General features: G+C 33.0%; 1 protein-coding gene and 1 long non-coding RNA gene across 2 annotated transcripts in view; both read left to right on the top strand.

Moving 5' to 3' along the window:
- The first annotated feature begins 304 nt into the window (after positions 1-304).
- Positions 305-763, top strand: LOC142230432 (uncharacterized). The gene is made up of 2 exons (XR_012720685.1): positions 305-492; positions 550-763. It is a non-coding gene; the product is annotated as an uncharacterized LOC142230432 (long non-coding RNA).
- A 4,830-nt stretch (positions 764-5,593) lies between these two features.
- Rab27 (RAS oncogene family member Rab27) overlaps positions 5,594-16,147 on the top strand; it is a 67,819-nt gene continuing 57,265 nt past the window's right edge. The window contains exon 1 of the mRNA XM_075300878.1: positions 5,594-6,128. The gene's annotated coding sequence lies outside the window, so the exon portion shown is untranslated. The remainder of the gene's footprint in view (positions 6,129-16,147) is intronic.

The following is a 16,147-nucleotide window of genomic DNA, read 5'->3' as shown; positions in this document are numbered from 1 at the left end:
ATTAGAATTTTTAATCGATTTTTTGGTAATCGTAAGGTTCGTTAATCGTTTTTAATAGGGCCGTTCTTCATCAGATGTGAATACAATACCTCAAACGAATATTAGCTCCGTTCGAGAACCCGATAATTTTTATTAATTATCACAAATTTTCACTGGAAGTCGTTCGTTTACACTAAAAAGCCAGCAAAAGAGAGCCGGAGAGAGACTACATTTGACAGTTATGAGATAGAGAAATTGCAAGTTTTTGCTAGAGACCCTGCCAGCATTTCAAAGTTCCATTTCAACCTCAACGTTACCACAGACTCGTAAATGTCACTTCAACCATCATGAAAAGGTACATCAAAAAGTACATGCAAGTAATTTGCCATCCCTACTGTTAAAAAAGCCATTTTTTTGTGAAACGCCAAGCGCAATCAGCTTGTTATATTTTAATTAAATAAAAACGAAAATAAAGTTCTGAAAACATAGATTATACGCTTAAAATTGTGAAAGGTATATTGGTGAACAATTTGGTGATTTTCCAAATGGAATAAAGTGATTGTTTTTCAGATATTTTACAGACACGCTGCCTCCATGGAATAAAAACACTGGTTGATAGACGCAGCAACATGTAACTCGCTACTTGTAACTCAACATCATCATTAATGCCAAAAATTATGTTAAATGTAATGTGATAGTGGTATAAATGTTATATTTTTAAGAATTTGTAAATGTTTAATCAAATTAATAAATATCTAAACAAACGTGTTTTACTCGACCACAATGATTCTTTTACAACTATCTTAAAATGCACTTTTTCTGATTGTTTGGAGGGTCCCTTATTGGCGTCGTTCTAAATTGATCTATAAAGGCACCTAATAATTGCACTCATGCGAAACATTTTTGTAGTAACTTGGCGTGGTACAACTTCTCAATAGTGACGGCGCTTTTCCGACGAGTTTTTGATGTCGTATATGATTGTTTTCGACGTAGTGGGGATTCTCAAAAGAGTCCCCAAATTCAAAAAATGTTGGCAGGGGATTTTTCCCCAGTAAAATCTTGCAAACCATAGCATATGTTGCCAGCTGGTTATTGATAACAAACTAAGTGCCAGTACAATGTACATGTTCGGCAACTACGATTGAAATTAAATAAACAGGTTTCCTTTGTTTGTTCTTAATGTTTAGCAGCTGAAATTGTGAATGTGCAAACAGTTACTGGATAACGTTCGTGTACTTTTCAGCAATTTTAAGAAAATAGAGTAAAATACACTACAGAGAGAGTAAAATACAATACAGAGAGTTGAATACTCTCTTGCTAGTTTTTACTGGAAAATTACGCGAACAGACCCATTAGCTGAATGGTAATAAGAAAAAATTAAAAAAAAAAAAATTCAGATTAGGATAAAGTTTTGTCATTGCAAAACTGAAGCACTAGCGATCTTTGCCAACACAATGTAATGAAGTTTGCTTCGATGTAACATTTCTTTGTTTGATAAATTTCGAAATTAATAACCACAAAATTACCCTGCCAGCATTTCAATGTTCCATTTCATCCTCATCGCTACCACAGACTCGTAAGTGACACTGCAACAATCGCCAACTGTGATAGTATTTTGCCATCACTATTCGCATGAAAGTATTTTGCCATCACTATTGTTACAAGAGCCATTTTATATTTTGTGAAACACCAAGCGCAACTGGCTTATTATAATTTATTTCAATGAAAACGAAAATAAAGTGCTGAAAACATAGTTATTACGCTTAAAATTGTGAAAAGTAAATTGGTGAACAATTTTTGACTTTCCAAATGGAATAAAGTGATAGTTTTTCAAATATTTTTCCAGACACGCTGCCTCCATTGGGAATAAAAGTACTGGCTGATAGACGCTACAACATTTAACTTACAACTTGTAACTCAACATCAATTTCTTATTAATGCATAAAAATGTGTTAAATGTGATGTGATAGCCGTATAAATGTTATATTTATGGGAATTTATAAATGTTTCATAAAATTAATAAACATCTAAACAATCGTGTTGTACTTGACCACAATGATTCTTTTACAACTATCTTAAAATGCACTTTGTCTGATTGTTTGAAGGGGCTCTTATTGGCGTCCTTCTAAATGTATCCAGAAGGGCTCCTAATTATTACACTCATGCGATACTTTTTTGTAGTTACTTGGCGTGGTACAACTTCTCAATAGTGACGGCGCTTTTCCGAGGAGTTTTGGATATCGTATACGACTGTTTTCGACGTAGTGGGGATTCTCTGAAGCGCCCCCAAATTCAAAAAATGTTGGCAGGGTAGTACACAAATTAGGATAGAAAAAAAAAAATAGAAAGTAAGTGTGCGAAAGTAAATATTTAATGTTGCTTCTTCAGCATATAGCCTTTTTACATTACATTTTCAAAAAAATTGGACAAAAATATAACTGCCTGTTCGCCTCGAGACGAACGAAAAGTCAAATATCATCTTGATATCTCCAGTACAAGATGGGATGGGAAGGATGAGATCATGCAAAAGTTCGAGGCGCTTCTGAGAATCCCCACCACGTCGAAAATAGTCGTATATTCAAAACTCCTCGCAAAAGTGCCGTCACTATTGAGAAGTTGTACCACGCCAAGGTACTACAAAAAAGTATCGCATAAGTGCAATCATTCGGTGCCTTTTAACATTTTTTTTACATTTCAAACACCGACATTCCGTCCGGAATAACTGATAGTCTGTAAAGCGCATAAGGCATTATGTTCAATGTGTGTTTATTCGTATAAATGTTATACCTGGAATAATTTATAAATTTTTATTCAAATTAATAAACATCTAAACAATCGTCATTTACTTGACCACAATGATCTTTTTACAAATATCTTTAAATTTACTTTTTCTAATAGTTTGAATGGGCTCTTATTGGTGTCGTTCTAAATTTAGCTGAAAAGGCACCTAATAATTGCACTCATGCGATGCTTTTTTGTAGTAACTTGGCGTGGTACAACTTCTCTATAGTGGAACGTATACGACTGTTTTCGAAGAGGTGGGGATTCTAAGAAGCGCCGCCAATTCAAAAAATGTTGGCAGTGGTGCACCGTCTATCAGTCATTTCAAAGTTCCATTTCATCCTCATCGCTACCACAAACTCGTACGTGACACTACAACAATCGCCAACTGTGATGGTGGAAGCGTATCAAAAAGTACAAAATGTACATGAAAGTATTTTGTCATCACTATTGTTACAAGAGCCATTTTATATTTTGTGAAACACCAAGCTTATTATAATTTATTTAAATAAAAACGAAATTGAAGTGCTGAAAACATAGTTATTACGCTAAAAATTGTGAAAAGTATATTGGTAACCAATTTTCGATATGCACATTTCGTACTTTTTGATATGCTTCCTGCTGAATTACAATGTTATATCTGAATATCAAACCACAATGGATACTTATTTGTTGAAGTTTTTTTTTTTTTGGTTGCAAAACTATTTTAGTTATATTTAGAGTTTTTTTTTATGAGTGTAGAGTATTTTGATATTCAGAATATGAATGAGGAAATTGTTTAACTATTGACAACCTAAATAGTGGCGCGAAAAAAGCTTTTTTTGGGTATTCATGAACCCTATGGTTTCACCTCTCATTTGTCCATTTTGTGTTTTTGTTTACTAAAATGGCGCGAAAAAAGCTTTTGTCAGGTATTCATAAACCATATGATTTCACCTCCCCATTTTTCCATATTGTGTATTTGTTTACTCACATAACCAAAGCTTTTCCATTCCTTTCGATTATTAAAGCATATCCTTGCTAGAAAGCTCTATCAGTCGGCAGAGAATAAGTCCTTCAACAATGTACCAACAAACTTTTTATTTTGCTGAAATAAAAGGAAAATCAGTTCAATAGATCATTGTACAGGGTGCTTGATATACTCGTATATTGCATCAAACTATTGTAATTTCTAAACCGTTCGTTTGATAGTTGACCGTTTTATTCCAGTGACAGTTAATTTTATTGTTTACAAGATTACAACATCATTTTGATATTGCATTCAGGAATAAACTTATTCGTGATTTTTTAATTTCTAAACCGCTCGTTTGATAGTTGACCGTTTTATTCCAGTGACAGTTCATTTTATTATTTATAAGATTACAACATCATTTTGATCTATTGCATTCAGAAATAAACTTATTCGTGATGGAATTCAAGCGTGATAGTGTGATTTCCTTGCCGCTATAACGATTTCCAATTAGAATTTAAACAGTGTATATATGTATACGTATTCCCGAGGTTTGCAAATTTGTGATCTTGCGAATCCCAGATAATGGATGACATTAGCTCTCCGGCCGATGGAAAATGAATCCAAAGCTTCAACAAATGTTCTTTTTATACCCTGCGCCACACTGTGGAACAGGGTATTATAAGTTCGTGCATATGTTTGCAACTGCCAGAAGAAGGCGAGATAACCATATGGTGTCTTTGGCAATATTGCTCAGGTCCGGCCCCTGAGTCGATCTAGCTATATCCGTCCGTCCGTACGTCTTTATGTGAACACATTTTTGTGATCAAAGTCTAGGTCGCAGTTTTAGTCCAATCGACTTCAAATTCTGCACAAGTTTCTATTTTGGGTCAGAATTAGAAGAAATCTGAAATCACATCTAAATGAAATTTAGATATAGCGCCCATATATATCTTTCGCCCGATACGCACTTAAACCGGATTTACTTGAAATTTTACACAAGGAGGACGATTTTCCGTCATATGATCACAGATGTCAAAGATGTAGTTCCATTTACGTGAAATTTTGCTCAGGGACTTTGGGAGCCACCGTGGTGCAATGGTTAGCATGCCCGCCTTGCATACACAAGGTCGTGGGTTCGGTTCCTGCTTCGACCGAACACCAAACAGTTTTTCTGTGGTATCACAATGGACTGAATAGTCTAAGTGAGCCTGATACATCGGGCTGCCACCTAACCTAACTATGCATGTCATATGTTTTTCCGATATTGCCAAAAATGGAGAAAATACCTACATTTTCCTCATAAAATCGCCACAGCTATGTCGAAATCTTGCAAAAATTACTCAAATTTTCCTTTATTTCTAATACATATCTATCGACCGATAAATACACTTTTGCGAAGTTGCTTCGAAATTGGTTAAGATTTAAATGTTTCCCATATGTTTTTACTAACATTGTGTTCCACCCCAAGGCATTAGCCGAGTTAAATTTAAATTCTATAAATTTTGTACAACTCTGACAAATTAAGTCCACATCGAGTTAAATTTAAATGTATGTATAGGGGAACAATAACCTTTATATATAGCACCCAACACATTTGACAGATTTTATATGGTATCGAAAATGTGGATCTACAAAGTGGTACAGGGTATAATATAGTCGGTCCCGCCCGACTTTAGACTTTTCTTACTTGTTTTTAAATACGTTATGGAAAAAACAAAACCGTTCAAAGATTACGTTCTTTTTTTGTTAACTTATGTAACGCAAATAGTTTGCTGGGTTATCACATAGACGTCGTCGTCGCAGCAGCTCTTCGACGTTATTAAACAGCTGAGATTAGAATTTTAGTTTATTAGAAGCATTCATTTGCAACAGGTCGTTAGCTAGTATTGCTCTTACCCGACCGCACCGAGTAAAAATTCGAATGTAATTTTGAGCTATCTAGGCAAAATACAAAAAGTTGTGTGGCACCCTATAAGATTTACAGTTCCATCAATAAATGTTACCACAGCATCGTTCAAAGTAATTACGAGTTTTATATTTCGAAAAAAAAAAAATCAAACATCCTCACATTATGATTTGGGCAAAGTGTTAGTATGGGGGGAGGTATCAGCATCAATCCTCTAAGTTGGAAGAATACCCTTGGATTTGTTTTGTGCCTTTAAGGACTTTCGGTGTGATTGATAAAAAGAGTTTGTTTGGTTTTCATTATTTGAAAAAAGCAGCACGTACAAGTGAAGTTACTTAGCAGTGCCGTATATTGAAACACACACGTATAATCCCTCAAAAAAGTTAATTAAAAAAATCCATAGCAACTTTGGATCTTTTACTAAATCGTCTTGGAGATGGAATTTGGGCAACAGTGTTTTTTTGTTTGTGGATAATATTTAACTGAAACAATGCCATCAACGAATAATAAGTAAGTAATTTGGGAGAGATACCATTTTTTGTTTAAAATTGTAGTTGTTAGTCCATATTTATCAAGTATGATATTAAAAATCTTATTTAAATTTGGCACAGTCCTATATTACTAAGGTTTTTGGGAAGAAACCGTTTTCGGTTTATCGGAAAATGCAAATTAAAAACAACCAAGGTTTGTGGGGTTTTGTTTAACCGTTTAAAGGTCAGTACTCTGCGCTTTTCGAGTTGACATTTTCGCAACTACTTGTGCCAAATTTCAAGTCGATAGCTTATTTCGTTCGGAAGTTAGCGTGATTTCAACAGACGGACGGACGTGGGTAGATGTGTTAGAAACGGAATGACAAAGTTTATATACCCCCCATCCTATGATGCAGGGTATAAAAATGAAGAATTTAATTTTAGGGCTACAAGTTTTTATAATTGCTCTAGATGAATCTGTATTGCGATCTCTTTACCTCTATAATGGCTTGGTTGCTTCAAACCAATTTAGGATCAAATCCAATGAAAACTCCAAGAAACAAAAATCTTAAAAAAAACGCTAAATCGTATGAAGATTACAAGAAAATCACTTCATATAAAGGCAAAAAAATAATTAATTAAAAATAATTGTTTACCTTATTCAAAAAAAAACTAGTTGAATATTGTTGCAAAATTCAATTAAACTCTCAATCAATTTTTTCTGAATCCATCACGAACTTAAATGAATGTTTTAATTGAAATTGTTTCAATCACAAAAGTGATAGTATAAATTAGAGAATATAAAATGTACACAATATTAAAGACAAACTTTTTAAAAGAATTAAATTAAATGAATAATTAAAAAAGTTTATAATGTTGCTTCAAAAATTTGTCTCATTAAATTTAATAATCTTTTAAAGTCGTATGTCTTTGAACTAAGGAAAACTTTCGTTAATTAAAGAGAAATATTTTTGATTTAAGGACATCTTTGGATTAAAGATAAAAACGCTTCAAATATAAGCTGAGGCATTTGAGGATTTTGGTACGAAGTTTTTTTTGGAATTGGGGAAACATTTTTTACTTTTAAGTATCTGTTATAATTTGTGGATTTGCTTCTTTAATATATCCCCAAAGATTTGGATCTTCCCATAAGGATTTCGGAATTAATGCCGAGCGGCTTCTTTAAAATATTTTTTTTTTTTGGCGACCTATCTGGTATTAAATTTAGGATCAATAAAATTAAAATTAGTATACAGATCTCATTTATCGAATTTTCTCTCTCTTTTCGAGGTATATTAATAAATCTGTTCACGTACAAATAAATGCTAGTTTTTTAAATATCCCCAAAGATTTGGATCTTCCCATAAGGATTTCGGAATTAATGCCGAGCGGCTTCTTTAAAATAAAAAATTTTTTTGGCGACCTTTCTGGTATTAAATTTAGGATCAATAAAATTAAAATTAGTATACAGATCTCATTTATCGAATTTTCTCTCTCTTTTCGAGGTATATTAATAAATCTGTTCACGTACAAATAAATGCTAGTTTTTTAAACAAATTATAACGGATACTTGAAGTAAAAAATATTTTCATAATTCCAAAAAAAAAACTTTAAACCAAAGATGCTAAATCCTCAAAATAAGTTTTAGCCTATATTTGAAGCGTTTTTATCTTAAATCTAAAGATTCAATATTTCAGTTAATTTAAGGATGATTTAATTAAATCAAAAATTAATTTCTTTACCTTAAGGAAAAATTGCCTTAGTTCAAGGACATTCGACTTTGACGAAAGGACGCAAATTTCCCAAATTTTTGTGAAAAAAATAAAAAATTTAATGAGAGAAATTTTTGAAGCAAAGATTGTAAACTTTATTTTAATTTCATTATTTTGAAGAAATTTGTCCTTAATATTTTTTAAATTGCGCATAGGTTACATAACCCTTAATATCACGTAAATATTTTTTTTTTTTCAGTGCCGAGAATGAAAATTCGATAGAAGAGATCTGTACCCAAATTTCAATTCTAGTGATCCTAAATTTAAAGCAAGGTCGGTCCCTAAAAAATATCTTTTTTTTAAAGAAGTCGCATCTTTGGCTTGGAATAAATACCAAACCCCTTAAGGGAAAGTAAAAAAATGTTCGATCAAAGTAAAATTGTTTTGGGTGCATACATATGTTAGGTTGGGTTAGGTGGCAGCCCGATGTATCAAGCTCACTTAGACTATTCAGTCCATTGTGATACCACATTGGTGAACTTCTCTCTTCTCTCTTCTTATTGAGTGCTGCCCGATTCCATGTTAAGCTCAATGACAAGGGACCTCCTTTTTTATAGCCGAGTGCGAACGGCGTTCCACATTGCAGTGAAACCACTTAGAGAAGCTTTGAAACCCTCAGAAATGTCACCAGCATTACTGAGGTGGGATAATCCACCGCTGAAAAACTTTTTGGTGTTCGGTCGAAGCAGGAATCGAACCCACCACCTTGTGTATGCAAGGCGGGCATGCTACCCATTACACCACGGTTGCTCCCATACATATGTTAATTAATAATTTAATGGATTCACTTAAATTTTTTCAATTAATATTGATTCAATAAAAAATGCATTAGAGTTACCATTTTCAGATGTGTTTTTCGATTACAATAATAATTTTGCCATGGATGTGAATAAAATCTTAATTAACCAATGAATATAATAGTATTCTTACACTATTATAAATACTAATTATTTACGAGAAAATGTAATTTTTTATATAAATAAATGTTCATTTACAATTTTTTTTATTTAATTGAGTCAATTAATTTTGTAATTAATTTCATTTTTCAAATTAATTTCAAAGTTTTCAGTTTCAATCAACTGTTTAATTGAAAATATTTTGATAACATTTAGTTAATTTGCAAATTACAATGTAATAAATTTCAATGTTCATCTTTTTCTGTATTTTCGTAGAATATCTCTTCTTAATGCTGAAGCGTATTTAAATATTTTTCAAACATATGGAAGAAACATTTTCTTTTAATAACTTGATATTACTCTCCATTATAGATTCTACATCAACCATTGCCTTAAACAAACGCATCATGTTGCTTGAATCTTAATATGGTTTCTATGGATATATTCTATTTATTTACTTCTTCCTTTGTTAGCACACCTACGAAGGTGTCATTGATAATTATTATATAGAAATTTTGGCAACAATAAGAAATGAACACATAAGGGACGATGGAGCCAGGAAAATACTCTTCTCCAATTTCTGAGTTGTATGGGTTTGGGTAGAGTAATGGATTTATGATGATGCTGATGAGTTCTTTGTTAAAGATTCTTTGTTTTATTTATCCTCCTCCGTATGATGGTGGATGCAATGAATCTGTCATTTATTTTCAAATACAAAAAAATATTGGGTTACTTTAAAACTGGGCCTATCCAACTGAAGGTCTGGCTCGGAGATATGATATATGTATGTTCTGGCCCGGCTATTTTCACAGAAGATGGTTCATAATTTCGATTGTGCGTTTTGGAGAGGGGTTGTAATCAAAATCACAAAGTCGTAATTTCGAAAAATGGAAAAGTTAACTTTTCGACTTTAAAAAATTTTGCATTATTTACTAGACATGCATATGTACGTTAAGTGCCTTATTGGAGAATTATGTGAACTTCAGATCATTAGGTATAGGCCAGTAAGTTAAAGCCTTCGACTTGTCAACTTTTCGACCTTCGATTTTTATGATGAGTTAGTTAGTTTAAAAATTCAAATTAACATAAAACAGATATTTCTAAACAAAAAATGTTTTCTTAATTAAAAGAAAAATCCAAAATCCAAAATCCTAAAAATAAGTCCCATACGGCATTTTCACCGAGCATATATTGGGGGTTGAAATGTTTTATCTTTATAAGCATTTAAAACGAGTCGTTTTCTCCCATACAGAAAATCAAGTTCAAAACACTAGTTTTCTTCAAAAACACGTCAGTGCCCGCATACATAAGTTTATTACAATTTGTAATTATAATACATTAAGTAATATATAAAAACAAATATATACGGCCAGGCCGAATCTTCTACAAAACTTCTACAAAAGACTGTCATCCACAATCGATTTACTTGGGTTGCGGTAACACTTGCCGATGGCAAGGTATCTTAAAACTTCTTAACACCGTGTTCTCAATTGTAAGTTAGTCCATACGTAAATAATTCAGTTTGACAAAATTTTCTATAGCAATAAAATTTGACAACATTTTCTATAGAAATAAAATCTTGACAAAATTTTTTATAGAAATAAAATTTTGACAAAATTTTCTATAGAAATAAAATCTTGACAACATTTTGTATAGTAAAAAAATTTTGATAAAATTTTCTATAGTAATAAAATATTGACAAAATTTTCTATAGAAATAAAATTTTGGTAGATTATTTTTGGGGATCGGCTATATATAACTATAGACCGATATGGATAATGTACCAAATTTCACCACGTACCAAATTTCAACCGAGTCGGATGAATTTTGCTCCTCCAATAGCTCCGGAGGTCAAATCTGGGGATCGGTTTAAATGGGGGTTATATATAATTATATATGATTAAGACGGTATGGACCAATTTTTGCATGGTTGTTAGAGACCATATACTAACACTACGTACCAAATTTCAACCGGATCGGGTGAAGTTTGCTCTTCCAAGGGGCTCCGGAGGTCAAATCTGGGGATCGGTTTATATGGGGGTTACACATACACATACACCGATATGGACCAATTCCTGCATGGTTGTCAGACACCATATACTAACACCACGTACCAAATTTCAAACGAATCGGATGAATTTTGATCATCCATGAGGCTCCGCAAGCCAAATCTGGGGATCGGTTTATATGGGGGCTATATATGATTATGGACCTATGCGGACCAATTTTTGCATGTTTGTTAAAGACCATATACTAACACCATGTTCCAAATTTCAGCCGGATCGGATGCAATTTGCTTCTCTTAGAGGCTCCGCAAACCAAATCTGGGGATCGGTTTATATGGGGCCTATATATAATTATGGACCGATTTGGACCAATTTTTGCATGGTGGTGAGAGACTATATACTAACACCATGTACCAAATTTCAACCGGATCGGATGAATTTTGCTCCTTCAAGAGGATTCGCAAGCAAAATCTGAGCATCGGTTTATATGGGGGCTATACGTATAAGTGGTCCGATATGGCCCATTTGCAATACCATCTGACCTACATCAATAACAACTACTTGTGCCAAGTTTCAAGTCGATTGTTTGTTTCGTTCGGAAGTTAGCGTGATTTCAACTGACGGACGGACGGACCGACATGCTTAGATCGACTCAGAATTTCAGCACGAGCAATATTTCGATATGTTACAAACGGAATGACAAAGTTAATATACCCCCCATCCGATGGTGGAGGGTATAAAAATAATAACGTCAATTTTAGAGTGTGAACCCCCCTAATTTGGAATATGGTCTGACTAAACATACTCTTTTCAATGTCAAAAACATAGGGATGTGCGATCGCGTTAACTGAAATATATCTACTCGGTGTGAACTGTGAAACGTTTTGGGAACATAGCATTAGTCTATAGTTGAAGCTTGTTTTATCTTTAATTCATGGATTCAATATCTCAGCTAATTTAAAAAATATTTCTTTAAATCAAAATATTCATCTTTACTTTAAGGAATATTTTCCTTACTTTAAAGATGTATAACTTTAAAGGGAGGACGCACATTTCAAAAATTCGTGTTCTAAATTTTAAGTAAAACATTTTTAAAACAAATATTATAAACTATAAAATAATGACTATTTTTTTAAATTTGTTCTTAATATTACGTGTCCTAAAATTTTGGTTGCATATAAAGGGTGATTTGTTAAGAGCTTGATAACTTTTTTAAAAAAAAAACGCATAAAATTTGCAAAATCTCATCGGTTCTTTATTTGAAACGTTAGATTGGTCCATGACATTTACTTTTTGAAGATAATTTCATTTAAATGTTGACCGCGGCTGCGTCTTAGGTGGTCCATTCGGAAAGTCCAATTTTGGGCAACTTTTTCGAGCATTTCGGCCGGAATAGCCCGAATTTCTTCGGAAATGTTGTCTTCCAAAGCTGGAATAGTTGCTGGCTTATTTCTGTAGACTTTAGACTTGACGTAGCCCCACAAAAAATAGTCTAAAGGCGTCAAATCGCATGATCTTGGTGGCCAACTTACCGGTCCATTTCTTGAGATGAATTGTTCTCCGAAGTTTTCCCTCAAAATGGCCATAGAATCGCGAGCTGTGTGGCATGTAGCGCCATCTTGTTGAAACCACATGTCAACCAAGTTCAGTTCTTCCATTTTTGGCAACAAAAAGTTTGTTAGCATCGAACGATAGCGATCGCCATTCACCGTAACGTTGCGTCCAACAGCATCTTTGAAAAAATACGGTCCAATGATTCCACCAGCGTACAAACCACACCAAACAGTGCATTTTTCGGGTTGCATGGGCAGTTCTTGAACGGCTTCTGGTTGCTCTTCACTCCAAATGCGGCAATTTTGCTTATTTACGTAGCCATTCAACCAGAAATGAGCCTCATCGCTGAACAAAATTTGTCGATAAAAAAGCGGATTTTCTGCCAACTTTTCTAGGGCCCATTCACTGAAAATTCGACGTTGTGGCAGATCGTAAGTCTATTCATGATGAAATGTCAAAGCATACTGAGCATCTTTCTCTTTGACACCATGTCTGAAATCCCACGTGATCTGTCAAATACTAATGCATGAAAATCCTAACCTCAAAAGAATCACCCTTTACTTTCACATTAGGTCAACATTTTTAATGGAAAACAAATTTGAAAAAAGGTTTAAAAATAGCAAAATAATTTATATAAGAAAGATAAACTTTAAATTCATAATTGTAAATTGAAACTGAAAAAGATGATCTTTTAACGTTGGCTTGAAAATTGATATAGAACGGAATTCCTTTAAGTATTGTTGTAAATTGTTATATTCTGTATTATCCATATATTGAATACGTTGTTTCGTCATTTCCAATCGACATCTAGCAACTTCTAAATTTGTACTATTTCTTGTACTGAAGCGGTGTTGGCTAGTACAAAATCTAATATTATGGTGACCAATATTGTGTAAAACTTTATACATGTATACCAGTAAATACATCTTGTGCATGCCATAGACTGGTTAAATGTTCTTGCCAAAATCTTATAAAGGGGAAGTGTAGAGTACATGTGTGGTAAATTATAAATTATTTTCAGAGCTCTATTCTGGAGTGTTTGCAATGATTTTTAGTCTTGATTTCGTCTACAACCGTATAAAAATACCAAATAGTTCAAATTACTTTGAACGAATGACTGAAAAAGTAAATATTTAAATTTGATATTCAGTTTCCCAACAAAAAAGCGTCGCCGAAAAGTACTGAAAATGTTCTTTTTGGATCTGGAAGTGGTGCAAAATTGGCGCAGAAGCAATTTAACATGGGCTTGTCATAGGACGGATGTCCACCATTTCAACAGCCGTTGCACTGAATATGCATCGCTTCTTAAGATGTGATCCGAATTCAGAGTTTAAATAATTTGCACCATTTTATTAACCCTTACTATGTTTCCAACCTATTTGAAACAAAAAAAGTTAAAATTACTTTTTAAAAATATGAAAAAAGCGAGTTATGAAAAAAATGAATTAAAAGAACTTACTGAGTAGTTAAAATAAAGGACATCTGTGAGAAAACATTTTTGGAAGTGCCTTTAAAGTTGTGTCTTTAGAAGAACTTCCAATTTTTTTTGCTGGGTTGTTTTTTAGTTTGTACATGATGACAATATCAGTAGATATCTTTGAGCGGAGTTGCTCAATGTGCAGCTTCCAATTAATTAATTTCTGTTGTAATATTACACCCATATATTTTATGCTAGTGTTGGGCATTCAGTGTAGTGATCGCACACTTCAGCTCTTTTCCGATCAACGAACTAGTTCGGTCAGTTAGTTCATTAGTTCATTTTCGGCCAGAGACCGGTTCATTTCAACTTCTGTTGTTGCTTTCTTTCAGTTCATCATAAATGAAATTTATTAGCTTTGCGTTGATCTATTCATCCCAAAAAACACATGCGAAAGGAATCCCGAACAGCTTATGTGCAAACAATATCGATATGAGCGCAAAGGCAGAAAAATGTCCAATTATTAAGAAAGCGAAAATAACTGAGCGAACAAACTCATGCAATGCGCTTAGCTAGTTAAACTGACATGGTGAACGGAAAAGAACGATAAATGTGAACTAGTTCAGTTCGCTCATTTCAGTGAACCGTTCAATTGAGCTAGTTCGTTCGCGAACTACCCAACTCTATTTTATGCTCGTTTCCTCAAAAATTTCACTACCATCTACAAATATAGAATGATTTGTATCAATACAACAAGAATGCGGCCTAAACCGTATATATTTCGTTTTATTTGCATTTAAAGCAAGGCTATTAATGTGTTACATATTACTTATAAAATTCTTTATGTGTATACCTATGGAAAATATGTGTCTATGGATGGAAAAGTTTAAAGTTCAACTTTCTACAGGTAATCAGTTAATCAATGAAAACTAACATCTTTCTAATTAGTATCATCTGTGAGAATATTGTATATTGACCTATTTGGTGGCACATCAACAAGCTTATTACCAAGACTATAAATGTGTACCTCATTATTTGATTATTGTTATGTTTGTGTCTCTTCGTTATTGTTCTTTATGAAATCACTGGCCAAGGATTTTATTCTGTTGTCCTTTTAAACACAAATTACAAATATTACACATTTGAAATCGGCGAAGAAACTATAGTGGGGGTCTATGAATTAAAAATATGGCCATATAACATTTCAAGACCTTGAAAAATTATATTCAAATTCCGAATTCGAAATCCGAAACAGCTGTTTTCCCAACCATTCTGAACACCTTTGCATTACTCCATAAAAATTATTATATTATTACATTTACGGTCATTTCATGTATCTCCGTTAGACTTTAACTCCCAGTTAACAGAAAGTAAAATCGAAATATAGTCTTTCCGCACTGAAAAAAATATTGTCGTGAGGTCAAAGATTTCATGTCTTTAAAATACGAATACAAATTTTGCTTAGCATAGAAGACGCATTTCTCTAAAATAAAGATATTTTCCTTGTCCAAAAGTCGATAAACTTTTCAATGAAGTCGTATTGTCCTTATAATTAAAATGGGTATCTTAGCATGAAAGAAAAAATTTATAGGCTAAGGTCAATTTGCTTTAATAATTCAGAAAAATTCTTTAAATTTAATGAAATTGTCTTTAAATTTGTTGTCTTTTTGTATCTTGACTACAAAGCAAAAAATCGTTCAAATATAGGACATGTTTTTCAAAACTTTATTTTAAAGAAGTTTTTTACTTCAAACATAGCATAATTTCTACTGGAAGTCGAGTCTTAACTTGGAAAATAAAGGACTTTGATAGCATATGAAGAAAAAAAGCTTAGAAAGCGAAAAATTAAAATTTGCTTCCTAGAAGCAAGTACACAAAACCCAAATTTAAAAGAGAATTGTGTCTTAAAAGTATCCTTACTTGTATTCTCCGCTTCTTTGGCTCAGAATCAATACCAAATTTTTTAAAGTAAAGACAAAATCTTTGGAACCGGGCATGCCTTTTTTTCAGTGTAGGACGGATGTCCACCATTCAACAGCCGTTGCACTGAATATGCATCGCTTCTTAAGGTGTGACCCGAATTCAGAGTTTAAATAATTTGCACCATTTTATTAACCCTTACTATGTTTCCAACCTATTTGAAACAAAAAAAGTTAAAATTACTTTTAAAAAATATGGAAAAAGCGAGTTATAAAAAAATTTAATTAACAAAACTTCCTGAGTAGTTAAAATAAAGGACATCTGTGAGAAAACATTTTTGGAAGTGCCTTTAAAATTGTGTCTTTAGAAGAACTTCCAATTTTTTTTGCTGGGTTGTTTTTTAGTTTGTACATGATGACAATAACAGGAGATATCTTTGAGCGGAGTTGCTCAATGTGCAGCTTCCAATTAATTAATTTCTGTTGTAATATTAC

The sequence above is a fragment of the Haematobia irritans genome, chromosome 3, assembly GCF_050003625.1.
Source record: "Haematobia irritans isolate KBUSLIRL chromosome 3, ASM5000362v1, whole genome shotgun sequence".
NCBI lineage: Eukaryota > Metazoa > Arthropoda > Insecta > Diptera > Muscidae > Haematobia > Haematobia irritans.
The sequence above is the reverse complement of the archived record's forward strand: the minus strand, read 5'-3'. Positions and strand labels throughout refer to the sequence as shown.